The sequence below is a fragment of the Cricetulus griseus genome, chromosome 4 (genome assembly GCF_003668045.3).
Source record: "Cricetulus griseus strain 17A/GY chromosome 4, alternate assembly CriGri-PICRH-1.0, whole genome shotgun sequence".
NCBI classification, from domain to species: Eukaryota; Metazoa; Chordata; class Mammalia; order Rodentia; family Cricetidae; genus Cricetulus; species Cricetulus griseus.
Window position 1 is genome coordinate 177,958,954 of NC_048597.1, and position 13,927 is coordinate 177,972,880.

At 41.5% G+C, this 13,927-nt stretch overlaps 1 protein-coding gene across 7 annotated transcripts in view; it reads left to right on the forward strand.

Annotated features, from left to right (window-relative positions):
• The first annotated feature begins 7,915 nt into the window (after positions 1-7,915).
• Positions 7,916-13,927, forward strand: part of Herc1 (HECT and RLD domain containing E3 ubiquitin protein ligase family member 1) — a 154,047-nt gene continuing 148,035 nt past the window's right edge. For 6 of the 7 annotated variants that reach the window (XM_027411293.2, XM_027411299.2, XM_027411296.2 and 3 more), the window contains exon 1: positions 7,916-8,056. The gene's annotated coding sequence lies outside the window, so the exon portion shown is untranslated. Of the gene's footprint in view, positions 8,062-13,927 lie in introns of all 7 variants that reach the window. The other variant, XM_027411294.2, reaches the window with a different exon arrangement.

Here is a 13,927-nt window from a genome sequence, read left to right on the forward strand (position 1 = left end):
CTATTAGTTTTCATAAAGGAAACAAGAAGTAGAGGTGAAGCTTGGTTGAGTTACTCATTTAAAGTCATGGGGCTAGAGAGTTGATGAAGAAGGATCTGAGGTAAACATTCTTTAGCTTATGTTAGAGCTCCACTATGTCCTGCAACATCTTGATTGAAGGAACAATCATTAATTGATTAACAATTAGAATTCTGTCATGAAAACTGAAACCCCATGGTAACATGATCATCCAACAAATGCAACCACAATTTTGGAATAGCGTGTTTCCGGCTCTGCAGATATGCTTTCTGCACATACTTCACTTTGTATGCATCCCCAAGCACAGCTTCACAAGACCTGACTGCTTTCCAGACCCATCTGCCACACTTTATCCTACCATAGTTTTATGGGGGTGAGGTAGGGTGGCCTGCCCTCTCTGAGATGGAAATAAGGATGGACACTGATCCAATCCTGACCAGTCAGCACTGTGTCCTAGGGTTTAGGTCTTTTCTAAGGATGGAAATGGTGAGATGTAAAACTTGGGGGTTGCCACCTTCTATAGCTGCCACCTGCCTATAGGAAGGAAGCTAGTCTGGGCTGAGAGAAATCAAAGCCAACATTTCGAGGGAAGCGTAGAAGTGAGTTCTGGTTGTGTTGATGCTCTTGAAGGGATGGCTCACTGCCCAACTCTTGATCAACAGTTCGTCTTTGTCTGGATCCCTGGTGCTACATCTTTCAGTTTTACCTAAGCAAGTTCAGTTTGAGTTCTGTCCCTTGCTACCAAGAGTCCTGGGTCTAAACTATCTGATTCTGAGCACACTTTGGTTTATGCTGTTCCTTGTGCCTCAAATGTTCCCGATTCTCTCATGTCCAGACTGACTGCTCAACTTCAAAACTCTACTTCCTACTAAAGGTCTCTGATCCTACCTGCTAGAATTCAGCTACCCCTCTTAAGCCTGCCAGGCCTTTAAAGGGAGGAAAAGGGCTGGCTTTCTTTGTGTGCCCAGAGTTTCCTGATGTGTGCTACGATTATTTATGTATATAGTCTCTAAAACAAGAACTTACCTTGTTGATCTACTCAGTTATGAAGAACTATATAAAGCCCTCTCTTCATGTCCCTGTATCAACACATTTCCCCTCCACTTTCTCATTGTCCTTACCATCAACTTTCCATTCCCTGCTGTGGTGTGAGAAATTGATCACCCGTGCCTGCCCCAAGCGCGAGTGCTCTTCCAGGACCTGAGTTTAGTTCCTAGGATTCACATCAGATGGCTTGAAACTGTAACTCTAGCCCCAGATACCTCTGGACTCCATAGACACCTGCAGGATCCTTGAATAGTCCTAGAACCCTGACTAAGAGTGATGAGAGAATGAAGAATGGACAAAGACATACAGAAAAACTGGGGTTGGCTGATCTTAGCTCTCAAATGGAGAAGCCAAAGCACTGGAAGCCACAATGTTTATTAAATACAGTCAAGCAGGGAGGCAGGGCTATTAGCACACAGCTGAACAGAGGGTGGGGTTATTAGCACACAGCTGAACAGGGAGACAGGTTTAGCTAATGTTGGTAGGAGCAGTCTCTGCAGGGGAGTAATATTCAGCTAGTGGGAAGGTTATCATGGACATTTTCTGTACATACTGTCAACATTCACACTCAGACCCAAGGAAGGCTTTGCTTTCCAACCCTCTGAGCCTCACCTGTGGAAGACTTTGCCACTCCTATAGGACTGGGATCTTGGGGTCTGTGACATGTGTCAACAATACAGATTCTCTTAGGATTTCACTCACCCCCCCCCACACACAGAGGGACAGACACAGACACATATATACACTTAATTAAAAATAATAAAAATGATTATTGTCAAGTACGATGATCATGTTTGTAATCTTAGTACTCAGGAGGCTTGGATAGGAGGATTAGGAATTTGAGGCTAGTATGGGATATAGTATGAGTTTAGGCCAGCTAGAACAGACTAAGAAGACCATATCTTACAAACAATTATATCCTTAAGCCAAGCACCCACCAGAAATCCCAGTACTTTGGAAGTAGGGGCAAGAAGATCAGGAGTTCAGCCTCAGGGCCAGCCTCAGTTCCATAGCATGTTGAAGACTAGCCTAGGCTTTATGATACCCTGCTCCCCTTTAAGACCCAAAAGAAATCACAAAATCATTTAACTGAAAAGTAAAAATGATTCTTATATTCCAGGCTTAGGCAATGTCCTGTAAAGGAAGTTTTTCCTATTGTTTAGAGGGTTGTCCTGACATGAGTGGTTGATAGAGTTCAGCTAGGAACCCTGTATGTTTTGCATGCAACAAGAAGGAATTTTATTTCTAAGAGAAGTGCTTGCCAATCTTGGGTCCTATTTTTGTATCTCTGCTTCCTTTCAAACCTCCTTGGCAGATCAATTACCTGTTAGTGAAAAAAAGATGTAGTGAGTGTATTCTTATATGTAGGCATATTTAACAAAAATTCTAGGAAATTTTTTGGCTTGGAGGTTTTTTTTTTGGAACAATTTATTATAAGAATGTGTAACTTTTATATTTAGCCATAATTCACTTCTGTAACTCTACCATCTAGATGAAGTTCTTTGTGCTCAGCAAATCTCCTTTCTGTGTTCTATGAATATTGTTTGTTCTTCACTGTCTTTTAGTTTGTGTTATGTTGCTTTGTCATGCTGGCTATTTCCCACGCAGGTCTTTGTCTCCTAAAAATACATATCAAGTTGATATGACCCTGACGTGGATATGTAGCCAAGGATGACTATGCATGCTTTAGCCTCCTGCCTTCACATTGAAATGCTGGGATGGTGGCCATGCTCTGATACCCTCTGCTTTCTTAAAAGTAATTATAATTTGCCTGTGAGGTTAGTCAGTTCAAAGTTTTCCTTATCCCCAGAGAACATAGTGATGGTCACATTCAAGAAGACCTACTAAATTAGCTATTCAAAGTCTATAAATATCAAGGCACAATAAACATCCCACCCTTCCTGACACCCTTCTTCCCTGGAGTGTAGTATGTTTCAGAAGTTGAGCACCAAACCCTGCAGTTCAGTTTCTCTCTCTGTCTCTGTCTCTCTGTCTCTGTCTCTGTCTCTCTCTTCCTCTTTCTCTCTCTCTGTCTTTTTTTTTGGGGGGGGGAGGGAAGGTTCGAGACAGGGTTTCTCTGTGGCTTTGGAGGCTATCCTGGAACTAGCTCTTGTAGACCAGGCTGGCCTCAAACTCACAGAGATCCACCTGCTTCTGCCTCCCGAGTGCTGGGACTAAAGGTGTGTGCCACCACCGCCCAGCTAAAGATAAGATCTTGCCTGGAATTATGTAGACCAGGCTGGCCCCAAACCTGCAGCGGATCCTCCTGCTTCTGCCTCTTCACTGATAACTAATAGCACACATAGAGTGATAGACTCCACTACAGGGATAAAAAACACAATTCTTGACTGTTTAGCTTTGTTTTCATGTACATGCTTTGAACCCCTACAGTTCTAGCATAACATATTACAGATAGTAAATGTTTGATAGATGCAATAAGTGATTGATAGACTTTTAGAGGGTTTTCTTTTTCAAGTGGAATTATCATGACAAATCAAGTGTTAATAGCTATCTTGGGTTGGGGGTATAGCTCAGTTGCAGAGTGTTTGTTTCATGTGCATGAGGCCTTGCTATCAATTCCACACTCTGTAAAACTAAGTAAATCAATACAATATGACCAACCTTTTAGGTTTCCTCCCCTATAGCCTTGTTGAGCAGGGGCAAGAACTCTGAATTAGATCACAGATACTTAAACAACTAAACAAAACAGCTGGATGTGGGCACACACTTGTAATCCCAGGACCTGGGAATCTGAGGCAGGAAGATTTCAAGTTTGAGGCTAGTCTGGGATCCAGGGTGAAATTCTGTTTGAAAAAAAAAACAAAAACAAACAAGAATTAAAAAAATCTGTAAATAAGTATAAAAAATAAGCCATAACTAAAAAAAAATGTAGGTATTGCTGTCATGTTTTGGGAACATCTCTTGGGCTCTGGGTTGTAATATTATCTGGATTAGGAAGACTGGCCAAAGGCACCAAGCATATGAAGCGAAAAGTACTCTCTTTCTGGTGCTTAAACACACACTGTAAGAACAAAATGTTTTTAATTTCGATGCTGATTTTTTTCCTCCATTAATCCTATTTTCTTCAAAGCTAATAGGTGTCTGTAATGACTCCACATCAACGAGTCTTTTCTAATAGTTTAGGAGACGTGTACTTTATTAGAACAAAGCAGAATTCACAACCCACAACAGAGCAATTTGCTGAAGTCATCCTGGAGCTGATTTATGCATCATCCTTCATGAAACACCTCCATCAGTCTTTTGGCTCCCTTGGCCTTTCCTTTCACTGGCTTCCTCCCCTACACCATTTTTCTTTGTTCTACCATCATGTGGTATTATAATGATCATCTATTCTCTTCTTCCCATTTCCTCCATTAGACCAGAAGCTTCTTGAGGGTCAGTATTAAAGCTTACTCAACAGTCTGTTTAGAGCCTTATTCAGTGTCTGGCTAAAAGTCATTCAGTGAAGATGTGTTAAGTGGATGAATGAAAATGTCTCACAGTTTCTAGATCATTTGACTCTCATGACTTTTTTTTTTGATTGGTTTGTTTGTTTGTTTTGAGATGTCTTATTGTCCCTCTGGCGAGCCTGGAGCTCTATGTAGACCAGGCTAGCATGAACTCACGGAGATATGCCTGCCTCTGCCTCTCAAGTGCTGGAACTAACAATGTGCATTGCTGCATTTGGCTTTTTGACTCTTATACTCTTGAGTAAGCAGAAAACCCATTCATTCACAGGCTATGGAAGCCAGGGGCAGATAGGTTGAAATTTCAGGAGACCACAGGATTCCTGTCTATGGATTCTTGCTCCTCTGATTTTGCTTTCAATTTAGCTGTAATTTTCATTTAAGAGCTAAATATATCTTATAGGCAGATGCAAGATGAAGATTACATATTCTTTTGATTTTCCCGTTTCTGTCTGTGGTGTGGGAGTACAGAATGTACCATGAGATGGTAACGATCACGTGTGAGAGTACGAATTGCCTCCTGGTGTGGCTACTATGCACTGCTCACAAAGTTATCAGGACAAAGTCCTATGATACTGGAGTCCTGGTCTTGAAAGCCCTTTTCCACCTCTCCTGAGTATGGTGTTTTCATCTAGGGAAGATCTATATAAAATGAAGTGGTAGAGCTGGCTGTAGCAAAAGTTGATTTGCATATGAATGTTTACGGAAAGCAATGTGGGCAAAGCGAGGGTGAAAAGTAGTTACGAGTTTCCTGATGACATCAATTAGTAATTGTGTGTGGGCTGGAGAAATGGCTCAGCTGTTAAGACTTTTCTTTTAGAGGACCCAGGTTCAATTCCCAGCACCTACATGGTGGCTCACACAGTGGCGTGTAATGCCAGTTCCTAGGGAACCCAATGCCCTTTTCTGGCCTCTGTGGCCACTGCATGCAGGTGGCACACAAGTACATAGTCCAAACACTCATACACAAAAAATAAAATTAAAATTAAAAAAATTGTGTGCAGTAGAACTCAATTGTATTTAGTTCTTTGCATATGCTTTTTAGGGAGGAAGCTAAACAGAGGGCAAAGGAGGAGATTTATTTTTAAAAAAAGATTTATTTGATTTTAATTATGTTTACTCATGCCTGCTATGTTTGTCTAGGTGCCTGCTAAGACCTCTGCTAAGACCAGAGGTGTCAAGATCTCTCTGGAGTTAGAGTTCCAGGTAGTTGTGAGCTACCTGACATGGGTGTTGGGAACTGAACTCAGGTCCTCTGCAAGGCAGTGAGTGCTCTTAACTGCTGAGTTTTTTCTCCATCCCCAGAGGAAATTAATCTTTTAATTAGCTGTGTGTGTGTGTGTGTGTGTGTGTGTGTGTGTGTGTGTGTGTGTGTGTGTGTATTTAGGCCCTTAACATTATCAACATTAGGTATTTTTCTCAGTTGCTCTCCATCTTTTTCTTTTTTCTTTTTGTTCTTTTGTTTTTCAAGACAGGAAGGCAGAGTCCTTTTCTTGACAGAATGAGCAAAAACACTAGTTTTATAAACTCAAGGAAAATGAATTTTGTGACTTTTTGTGAGTGACATAGATGACTATATCATCAGGAAGTTAAAATGAGGACAAGGGGCTTGGGGCAGATGTACTAGCTCAGTGGTAGAACCAGAAGAGCGCGAGCCTTGGGTTCAATCTCTGGCCTTAGGTGAAAAATGAGATGAGAGGTTTGTTGGACTTGAGTCAACTTTACACATGAACAGCACTAGCAACAATAACATCACTCCACACTTATTGGCTGCTCTAGATAAGCTGTTCACTAGAATACACATTCTGTACACAAAAACTTATATGCACCACTGGAAGTTCCACTTAGTGATTATCTCATATGTAGCTGAAACCTTGCATATATTTTACTCCTTAGAGGAACCCTGCAATACTAATTAATATTCTAAATGGACAGGTTTAGGAACTGAGGTTCAGGGAAGTCAGACAAGTTCAAAGTCACACACTAAGTTTAGGTCCAGAATTGCTTTGTCTTGGGCTAAATTGATAGGATACACGTCTCCAACTGAACCAAAGGGGTATATGTTGTCTCCTGTCTATGCCATATAGGTAAGTATTTTTTTTTTTTTTTTTTTTTGAGACAGGGCATCCCTATGCAGTCCTGGCTGGCCTGGTACTCTGTATATGAACCAAAGGGGCCTCAAATTCACAGAGATCTGTCTTTTAAGTGCTGGGATTAAAGGCATGTGACACCATACCAGCTGCTTATAACACACACACACACACACACACACACACACACACACACACACACACAGTTTGTATATGTTGTTTCTCCTATGCCTCCCGGTCAGATACCAGTTCCCCCGCCCCCATTCCCCATATCCTCTGTTAGCTACATATAAATTGGTTCTCAGGAAAACAATAATTTAAATATTTAAAATATTTTAATTTAAATAATAAAATATTCAAAAATATTTTATTTTTAAAAATTACGGGTATGTATGGGTATGGGCACATGAGTGTGGGATTCTTGCAGAGTTCAGAAGAGGGTGTTAAAGTTACAGGCGGTTGTGGGCATCCTGATTTGGGTGCTGAGAAGTGAACTCAAGTCCTCTGTAAGAGCAGTAAGCCCTCTTAACTTCAGAGCTCGCTCTCCAGCTCCTCAGAAAAACCTTTTGATGAAGGTAGCTACAAAGGTAAGGTTGGGAGTTGTAAGGATAGAGGCATTCGACAATTTGAGCACCTACATCCATTCTAGGTGCTGGGGATAGATGACCAAGCCAGTCAGTGTCTTCCTCAAAGGGTCATGACCCACTATCCAAAGGTCAGTCCTCCCGTGGTCCTCAGACACATATAACAGGGCAGAAGTAGGTCAAGCGAACACTGTGCTGGGCTTGAACTTAACCAGCCAGAAGGTGCAGGGCCGACTGTGAGGGGAGATAAAGAGTGTAAAGCGCCCTGTGCACAGCCGAGATAAAGGGGTGTGGCGGCTCGACCTGGCCCCAGCTCTTTTCCTCGAGGTCCTCGGCGGCCCCGATTCCCGGCAGCACTCGGACTCGGGACAATCGGGTCCGCTGATGGCCTGTCCCGTCGGTGCTCGCCAGATCCATCAGCGCCCTTTGTGAGAAGTCCCCAACTGTCAGTTCTCACGGGCAGAAGTCACTTCGCGAGGACTCAGAGAGACAAGACATGGGGCGGTAGAGAGGCCCTAGGACCCACAGTCTCCCGACCCCCCAAGTTTCCATCGCTGTCCTCTCATTAGTCCCCAAACCGGTGTCCCCCTCCCCTCTTGTCCTCTCAGGTTGCCTTTCTCCTCCCGCGCGTGGCCCGGAGGAGGCAGGACCAGCGCCCGGGATCTCGCGAGAGTTCCCTACAAGTCCCGCGAGACTCGCCCGCCGCTGCTGCCGCCGCCTCTTACGTCTTTCCCTTTGACAAGTCGCCGCTGCTGCAGCAAAAATATAAAGGACGCGGCTAGCGCAGCCGCTGGACAGCCAGGTGCCGGGCGCTGGAGCCGCACCCCACCGCCGCCAGCTCCCGACCCGCGTACGGTAACGCTTCCTATTTCGCCCTCTGGACCTCCCGTGTGTGTGCTCGGCTGGCGCAGCCGGGCCGCTCGGGGCCGTTCCCGGGCCGTCCGCCCGCCCGCCGGCCGCCCGCCGCCGAGTGGGGCTGTCGGCTCCCGGGGACGGCGGGCGGAGGCCTGAGGAAGCCCCGGTCCCTTGGAAGCCTCTTTGAAGCCGAGCTGCCCGCGGGAGGGTCGAGGGACCCGCCCCTGAATCGTCTCGCTGTCCGCGTCCCTTGGCTCCTCGGGTTGCGTCTGTGACCTTCTCCCCTTTATCCGCTAACGAGCGCCGCTCCCTTAGCCGGGACTGGGGCCGGGGAGCGGCTCTCCGCGCTCTTCATCTTGGGGAGTCGCGACTCCGGTGCTCCGGGTCGCCGGCCGACTTCGGAGGGGTGGAGGTTGAGACGATGTGTCTTTCTTGTCGTCTGTGCCTTTGGGTGGGGGCTGCTCATCGTTTCGGTAAACCTTTCTCCAAATCTCTCACCCGATAAAACAACAGTTTCTTCTAAAGCCTTGGCTACCTGGAGCGGAGACGAGGCGACCGACCATTGTGTAGTCTCCAGGGTGAGAGGTGGATGGTCGTGATGACAGGAGCTGTCCCAGGAATCGGTGATGGGTGGCAGGTTCCCGGGAGACATGAGGACAGAAGCTTGGTTCTTACCTCTCCCAGGAGGTTATGTAAAGACGCGATATATATATATATATATATATATATATATATATATATATATATTGTGTGTGTATGTATATATACATCTACATATATACATATGTGTATGTGTGTGTATGTATGTCTGTGTGCATGTATGTATGTATGTAAGCTGTGGAGCACAGGGACAGAATCTGCGTTTGCGTTGGTTTCAAAAATGCCTGTAATACTTTGAAGATGCATATAGGTAATCAATGGCAAGAGTGATAAATTTCAATGAATGAACAGCCCATTTCCAGAGATAGCATTTCATTGTTAATATTTTGGTATATTTCTAACAGACTCTATGCATTTTATTTCTTAATAGTACTTGGCTCGTCCTTGAATGGTACTTCCTCATTTTATATGTGTTCCCGAAATGATTTGTTTTGAGTTATCCCTTTGGCCCACTTGATTAAACCCGGTTACTTGTTCATTTCCCCTTGCTGTACCCTGCCATCACCATCGTTCATTGTGCCTTCTTCCAAAGTGATTTTTGCCCAAATGGCTTTAAAAATCAAGTGTTAACATTTGGATTTAATACCTGAATATTTTTATGGTTCTGTTTGTGGTGAGTCCCCTAAATTGGTTCAGTGAAAAGCAAAATAATAATAATAATAATAATAATAATAATAATGATGATGATGATGATGATGATAAGAAAACTAAGGTTCAGAGTTTTTAAAAATTGATGGCAATGTACCTTTGATTATATGTTTTCATACCTAAAAGTGCATGACCTGTGTGCCTGTATTATGCATAAATGCACACAAATGTTATGCATGTTTGTCCTCTGTACACACACATTTGTGGTAGAAGATGCATGTAGCATGTAGTGGAAAGTCTTAGTATATTAAGAGAAATGACTGGGTACAATGGACAGCTGATTTTTAAGTTTGGGTTTTTAGAATGAAAATAACAATGTTGATGATGCATTTTGGGATAAGATAGAAGATTGGGTTAGGTAAAAGCATACTTGTGAAACAAAAGTTGAACTGTAGGTGGAGGCAGAATGATCAAGATTTTCAGACCAGCCTTGGCTAAATGGTAGATACTGTCTCAAAAACCAATGAACAAGCCCTTGAAATTTTGTAGATAGATAACCATAAAAAGAACAAACAATTGAACAGAATTTTTTCTAATTGTATACAAAACTTTGCCTTAAGTACCCACAAAACAGTTTGTTATGGATACCTTCTAGATATTACCAAGATCTTGAACTTGGCTAAGTCATTTAAAAAGGAGATTGTAAAGTTAGCAAAATCACTTCAGCTAGTTTTAGTTTTTTTTTTTTTTTTAAACTAAAAGCACGAAATAGGGACTTGATACCCTTTTGATTATTATTTTATTTTTTTCTGCTGGCCCTGTAAATTAATGGGAATATTAAATTCTAAAGATCTATCAGCAAGTAAATGTGGTGGTTGAAACAAATGATGGTTAGGTTTTATTTAATTTTTTTCTTTTTGAGATAGAAGCTTATGCAACTTAGGCTACCTCTAACTCTAGCTGAGACTGGTTATGAGCTCATGATCCTCCTGCTTCCATCTCCCAAGCACTGAGGATAATGGAGCGCACTGTGTGATACCGTGCTTGACTTGTTTTGTTTGGTTTTCTGAGGCAGGAGCTTACTATATAGACCAGGCTGGCCTTGAACTCACAGAGATCTGACTGCCTCTGGGTCCAAGTGCTGGGAGGCATCACTCCTGGCAATTGCTAAGTTTCTTCCGACTTTTTGAGCATTTGTCATTGATTTTGTAGAAATTCTCTCATTTTTGGCTTATTTAATAGTTTTCTCATGGTTAGATTGAAGTTACTCATGTTTTGACTATACAATGATGTGGTGTCAGTGCATTTTACTAGGGGCCTCATGTTGTTGATGTGTCTTGTTACCAATGATACTTTAACCTTGATCACTTGGTTCTGGTGTCTTCTGCTGTGTTATTCTAGGTGAGGTTACTGTTTGTCCCTTAGTATTCTCTTTGATGTATTAATATATATCTTGTAGGAGATACTTTGGAACTGCAGATAGGTGGTTTCCCTCAAACTTCCTCCTCTTGTTTGTTGCATTCATTGTGGAGGTATTTGTATTTCCTTCATTCTTACATTTATGAATTGGACTTCATCTGTAAAGGAGTAATGTCTTTTCTACCTCATTTGTTAATTCATTCATTTGTATTAGTATGGTGACAAGGACATTCATTTGATTCTACTGAATGCTATCCAACATGGTAGTATTATTTTGCTCACACTGTTCCAGCTTTGGCCACTGGGATTCTAGTTTCTAGTTCCACCTTTTTCTGTCTCAGGAAAATCCTGTAGGAGAGAGGAACAAATAAGAACCAAGTATGTCATGTATGTGAAGGTGTCATGATCCCCATTGCTTTGTATGCTAAACTGAAAAATTAATAATAATATAATTTTTTCCATTCTGCTTCCATAGGCAGTAATATTCAGTCTTTTTTCCTACCCCAGTCCTGGAATCACTTCTCCTGGGTGTTCTGGTATCTTTTATTGTAGAATAGTACTTAAAGTTGAGCTTTGGATACTTACTCCTATGACTTTGGATAAATTAGAAGTATGTGTAAAAAGCTGGCTCTCCTTATATGAGGATTGCACATCCACGGATTCAATGACACGATTGAAAATATTTGGAAAAACTTACATTTATCTATTTGTATGAGTGTATGTGTGTGTTTCTGTGCGTGTTTCTGTGCTTGTGTTTGTGTGTGTAGTGATTAAAGGGCAACTTGTGAGAGTTGGTTCTCTTCTTCCACTATGTGGATCTAGGAGACCAAACTCAGGTTGCAAGCCTTGGTGACAACCACTGTTAGCTACTGAGCCATCTCACCTAACCTAAGTAAAATAACTGTTTGCATTATATTAAGTATTAGGCATAATCTGTTATGTTATGGGTAGGTTGTAGGCAAAATGATACAGGGTTTCTTAAACCTTTTTCACATGATACCCTTTTGTCAAGTTTTTTTTTTTATGTGATCCTTCAAATATATAGTTATATAAAGTAAGTTTACAAATGAAAGCTTTTCTGATAATCATAAACCTATTTTAAAACAGGTATTTTTGTATGTATATGGATTTGCTATTTACTAAAGATGAAAGCAAATTTGAATACCGAGAAACGATAAATCTTGACTGAATATTTGATACTACAGGACATAGAATATCTCCCAACATTTTTTAGTTGATCGATATTTTGCTCTTATAATCAGCATTGAGACTGCTGCTTCTCATAAATTCATAGCACAGGATTGCAGAAGTATATTTAGAACCATTTTAGAAATGTGGGAAAGTCTGTTCTAATTCAAAATTTTTATGTGAAAGTCAAATCATCAACTTTAAAAATCAAATGTCCTAACACAAAACAATCCAGAGATATATTAATTTGATGCTTATATGCTGAGGAATGAAGATAAAAAAGTTTTGTTTACTGTAATTTAACTATTATATTTCTGTATCTTTGCATAGTAACAATACTGCAATCCATAATTTACAGTAGTCAGTCTGAACCATGGTGTTTCTGGCATTTCTCCTTGTCATTGCATGGTGCCATGGCATGCACAGTACAAAGCATACACATTTTTTGTTCAGAACCGAGGCTTCAATGGAGTAACAGGATGCAGCATGGGTGAGTGCTGCTGGAGGCACATTGAATTTATTCTTAAGTCCAGAAACCTTTTATTGTAGCTAAATTTTTGGCCACCCCTGAATTTAGTTATATTATGGGATTACTGCTCACAGTGTAAGCTGAGTATAAGGGACCAGAGAACAATAGATTTCATTTTCTTCCAGGGATGGGGTAGTGACTCTGGAACGTATTCCCTGAAGATACTGAAGGACAACTATATTTATTTCTCTATGCATTAAAGACCATGGGTTTATATAGATACCCCTTCTTCCAAAACTCTGTTCTTACCTTCCCACATTCCTGATTTGTATCTTCTTTCTGTGACAGAAGCCTGGATCTCAGTATAGTAACCTACATTTGTTAACTTTTGGAGTATCCATCAGGTAGTTAGTTTGCTAACTTATGAAAAGCATTAACTAAATTGATTATCTGTGTGCAGTTTAGCCTTAGCTAATTAGGTTAGCTGTTTTATTCCTTGCTTTCTTTAGTGTGGCTATGTTACTTTTATGCAGTGGCTTCTTTGTTTTCTATTTTGATTGCTCTCAGTCCTGGTTGATGTTAAGTAATTATTGTTATGGATGGTGATGATTTCAGAAAAGAATTCTCAGGTACCTCACCCTGGGCTCAAACTTGGTATTCTCCTGCCTCAACCTTCTGAGTGCTGGGAAAGAGGCATGTATCATCATATGAGAGTGTTATTGTTAGTTTTGGTTTGTGAAACAGTACAGTTACTAAATGCCACTGCTGTTAAAATTTACTACTTAAAAGTATCACTCTATCCTGCTTCCTACTGTCTCATTCCTATGTCCCTATCTTTTTCTCTTTGTCCATGTCCATTAAAGTATCCAGAGTTTAAAATTAGTTTCTGACTTATCTCTTGCTCAATTATTTTACCCATATGAACAGATTATGTGCATTTTAAAGAATTAAATGTGTGTATTTGCATCCCACAGTACACTTATGGATGTCAGAGGACAACTTGGAATTATTTCTTTCCTTACATGATATGAGTCTTGGGGATCAAACTTAGGTGTCAGGCTTAGTGGCTAGCACCTTTACCTGGTGAGCCATCTCACTGCCCCCTACATTTTCTTTTATACATTTTTTAACATAATTTTTTATTTTAAAACAATCTTTTTTTATTTTACATACCAATCCCAGTTCTCTCTCCCTCCTTTCCTCCCACTCCCCTCACCATCCTCCCACCCCCATCCTGCATCTCTTCTCATAGAGGCTGAGGCCTCCCATGGGGAGTCAACAAAGTCTGTCACATCTCATTGAGGCAGGACCAAGGAAGGCCCTCCTCCCTGTATCTAGGCTGAGCAAGGTATCACTTCATAGGGAATGGTGGACTCCTAAAAGCCAGTTCATTTCTCATAATTTTTAGTTGATATATAAAACCACATACCATAACTTCAGATTTCCTGGCTTCAAGTGATTGACTGCCTCCTTAGTAGGTAGGAACAGGCATATGCCATACCCTTTTAAAGTGTACAGGCCAGGTTTACGTGTATGCTTGAT